This window comes from Rattus rattus, chromosome 15 (assembly GCF_011064425.1).
Source record: "Rattus rattus isolate New Zealand chromosome 15, Rrattus_CSIRO_v1, whole genome shotgun sequence".
Lineage (NCBI taxonomy): Eukaryota > Metazoa > Chordata > Mammalia > Rodentia > Muridae > Rattus > Rattus rattus.
The window spans coordinates 20,551,923-20,556,653 of NC_046168.1; positions in this window are offsets into that span (position 1 = coordinate 20,551,923).

The window sequence follows — 4,731 nt, forward strand, 5'->3', positions numbered from 1 at the left end:
CATACACCAAACATGCCTTTAGACGTTAAGGACGGGGAGTATTTTTGATTTTGTACATTTATTTATTCATGAATATATTTTCAGTGAGCTGGATTTCTCCTTGAAGCCTCAAAAAAAATTAATAGCCATGAGGCTCTTCTGTTAAAAAACACAAGCAAAACAAGTGAAATGTGGAATCAATGTCTTCCAGCATCCAAAAAGAGAGCAGAATGCTCTAACTATTGAAAGAAGAGGAGGCCATGAAATTACCTCCAAAGCAGCTCCAGTTGCTGCCAGGCTGCTGGTTCAAAAGGAAGTTTCCTCATCCCAGCTACTTGGTGAGCTGAGAAAGCAGGCAGCAAGGTTAAGAGATCAGAGGCTACTGAGCCAGGACCACAACGTACCAGATGAATCCCAACTGAATTGCTGAGAATCCTTGCTGAGGAATATACATACAAATATTCTTAAAGGGGATTAAAAACGGCTTACTGAAAATGGAGTTGAGCTGCGAGGCAGTGTTCTGCTACCAGGACGATCCGTTATCTTGTCTTGCACATTCTTCTGTGTGGATTAGAAAGCTATGGTTGAAACAAGAGTAGTCTCTCATGATTCCCAGTGACCGGCTGGAGAACCTCTAGGACCTCAGAGGAGCTCTGGAATCTGTGTGGTTGAAAGTCTTGTTGCTCAAAGGAGTATACTTTCAACATGGTATATGATATGGATAGGGGAAAAGACTGGACCCCACGGCCTCATGACAAGTAAAGAGATGATGACTGTGTCTCCTTTGCACATTTTATGTTTTTGGAATGTTGTATTTGCATTTCAAATGCTATCCCCTTTCCACTACCCAATCACCCTCCCCTTTTTGCCCCCCCCCCGTCCTGACATTCTCCCACACTGGGGGGTCCAGCCTTGGCAGGACCAAGGGCTTCTTTTCCCTTTGGTGCCCAACAAGGTCATCCTCTGCTACATATGCAGCTGGAGCCATGGGTCTGTCCATGTGTACTCTTTGGATGGTGGGTGGTGGTTTAGTTCCTGGGAGCTCTGGTTGGTTGGTATTGCTATTCTTATGGGGTTGCAAACCCCTTCAGCTCCTTCATTCCTTTCTCTAATTCCTCCAATGGGGACCCCATTCTCAGTTCAATGGTTGGCTTCATTCATATATATAATGTTATGTGTTAGCATGCACTTTTTGGCATTAGCAATATTGACTGGGTTAGGTGGCTGCATGTATGTGGACTGGATCCCCAGGTGGGGCAGGCTCTGAATGGCCATTCCTTCAGTCTCTGCTCCAAACTTTGTCTCCATATCCCCTCCAATGAATATTTTTGTTCCCCTTTTTAAAAAGGACTGAAGCATCCACACTTTGGTCATCCTTCTTCTTGAGCTTCATGTGGTCTGTGGATTGTATCTTGGGTAATTCGAGCTTTTGGGCTAAAATCTACTTATCAGTGAATGCATACTATGTGTGTTATTTTTGTCATTGGGTTACCTCATGCAGGATGATATTTTCCAGTTCCATCCATTTGCCTATGAATTTCAGGAAGTCATTGTTTTTAACAGTTGAGTAGTACTCCATTGTGTAGATGTACCACATTTTCTGTATCCATTCCTCTGTTGAAAGACATCTGGGTTCTTTCCAGCTTCTGGCTATTATAAATAAGGCTGCTATGAACATAGTGGAGCCTGTGTCCTTGTTGTATGTTGGGGCATCTATTGGGTATGTGCCCAGGAGTGGTGTAGCTGGGTCCTCAGGTAGTTCTACCTTTGCATCTTTTGAGTGTTCTGATTTGCACAGAGACTATGACAAAGTTACACTGAAAACAAATGAAGGAATGGACATTTATGGCAGGAAAGGGTAGAAGTCCGGCAGGAAATGGTGTTTACTACTTCAGTCAGGACATTTGCTATTAGAAGGGCTGCCTGTTTGCACCTTTAAAAGTGTAGAATAGGGGCTGGAGAAATATCCCAGTGCTTTAGAGCACTCGCTGCTCTTACAAGGGATTTGGTTCCCAGCAGCAATATTTAGCAGCTAACGACCCCCAGTAACACCAGTTCTGAAGCAAATGAAAGAGGTTCTTTTAGCCTCTGAGGACACTTTCCTGCACTCTCTCACTTCCGTATGCACATGCAATGCATGTGAACATTTACACACACACCCCCCACTAACATACACATGGAAACGCAAACTCTCAGAACATGTAGCAGCATTTCCTTTAGCCCAAGACAGTGACGTCTCAGGTTCCTCTTAGGCTGTTAAAGAACACAGCCAGAATACAAAGCCAGTCCATCTTGCTCAATAAAATCATCCTCTAACAAACAATATTTATACCAAGGCCAAGCTCCCCAAGAGTCTGTTGTCTAACATTTTCTTTCAACAGTCCGCCCTGAAGACTCAGGGTACACCCACAGCTCATACATCTCAGGAAGTTCTTAACGTTGACCAGACGTGCAAGTGGTGCAGAGTTCCATGCTTGTTGGGTATTTTTGTTTGTTTGTTTTGTTTCGTTTTTTGTTTTTTAACTGTTACACCTGCTGGAGCGGGCTTTTTCCTTAACAGATGCTTTTAAGCGATCCACACTTGTATAAGCAACCCCTTACCCATATTCCTGTAAATGGTCATAAGACTGCTTGGTTTGTCAAGTTAGACTTGGTGAAGTTCTTTCTTTGGCCACTGTTTCCTGTCTGGAAAGAATAGTTAGGTCTTCACTTCTCCCCTCACCCTTCAGCACGCTCTGATGAGACTTTTCTCTGTGATCCACCAGCATTTGTCTCTTTTCCCATTTTCCTTCCTTCTCACTCCTCAAAAGTCTCACGTTTGTATCTTAGTTTGAATATTTCCAAGGCCTTCAGTTTCTTTCCAGTCATAACTTGCCTGGAATTACCCTTTCCTATATGTGATTTCATTTTAAAGGCTTTTTTTAAAGACCCTGAGGTGGTACCCAGCTAATCAAAATTTGTAACACGCAGATAAAACAAGGCTTAGAGAAAACTCAAAGTATTATAACCTATGCAGCAAAGATCAGGCAAGTCCTGAGTTTATAACCTAAACTGCAAGGAGCTAGAAAAACAGTGAACTAAGCTAAAAGAAGGCAAGCATACTAAACAGAGAGGTCATTTAAAAAATAATTTAAAATTGGAAATTAAAATTGTAAAAATGAAAGAAAGTCAATGAAACTAAAAAGCTTTAAAAGGGTAGAAAAAAAGATAAATTTCCTGTTATTCCAGTTTAAAGTAAAACATGCACAAATGTAGTGTTAGTGTTGATAATAAAAGGGAAATATCATAGTGACCAGATGGACAGGAAAAGATAGCAAAGAATTCCACTGAAGAAATTCACCACTTAAATCAAACATGAGAAATAATAGCCAGGGGTTGGGGATTTAGCTCAGTGGTAGAGCGCTTGCCCTAGCAAGCGCAAGGCCCTAAGGTTGGGTCCCCAGCTCGAAAAAAAAAAAAAAAAAAAAAAAAAAAAAAAAAAAAAGAAAAAAAAAAAATACTAAAATGTAAACGCTACCTGAGTTCACTCATGAGAAAATATGTAAACCATAAGTGATATATGCATTAAAGAAATGTAATTACAGTGCTTATTTACAATTACCCTACCAATAAACTTACGGTCAGGATGGCCTTTCTTATAAATTTTACCAAGTGTTTAGGAAAATAGTGCAAATTAACACAAGTTTGAGATATAGAATAAATGAGGGCTGTCTATGATGAAATTCATGAGTCTGATGTTAGCCTGATACAAAAAGCAGACACAAGCAGTTAAAGAATAAATACCCCAGAGCAGTGTCTTTCATGGCATCCGAAGGAAACCTTAGCTGAATGTCGACAACTGGACCCATTATAGTGAAAGTATGGTCAAATGGGGTTTAGTTGTAGGGCTCTGGCGCTGGGGTGCTCTCCCACAGAGATCTCTCACCCGCTAGGTGCTCAAGTTCCGGTGAGGGGAGAGAGGCCACCCCAGGCTGTGGGTCCTTCTCCTTTCCTCTGCTGCCTGCTGCCTTGGTTGCTAGGCGGAGCTGAGCCAGCAGGAGACTGAGTAGCCAGCGAGGGGTGGGGGTGGGGGTGGGGGTGGGGGCTTCTGGCAGCGATTTCAGGGAGAGCAGATCTCTTCCCCAAGCAGCGGTGTTACAGCTCTTAAGACAGAAGCTCTCAGATGATGGAATAATTCCTGCACAATTTTAATTCCGAACAAGACAGTTAAATAGTTTTTTTTTTGGATGGGTCAGACCTCATCTACATATTCGGGGGCGTGGTCCTGATTTTATGACTGATCTGTCTTGAGTCTACAAGACTTGTGGTCACATCCTCGCCCGTGGAGGAGGGGGTTTGGGGCATTGCCCTCTGTGACTGATCTGTCTTGGGCCTATGTAACCTGTGGTCACATCCACACCTGTGGAGGAGGGGCTTGGAGCATTGCTCTACGAGACTGGTCTGTCTCAAACCTCTCTACAGGGTTTTGTGAGGGGCACAGTTACATGACACCCTGATATACTGGAAGAATGGGAATGCATCTGCCATCTCTTTTAGGGTCCCCCGGGGATTCAACCTGTCTTGACCAGGAATTAGGGTAGCTTTCACTGCTCACTGCCCCACATTTAGTCAAGGACTATTTGATTTTTATTTTATTCATTTATTATTTATTTATTTATCTTTATATCCCATCACGGCCCCCTTCCAGTCAGTCCCACCATCACACCGTCCCTTTCCCCATCCCTACTCTTTCATCAGAGAAGGTTTCCCCAT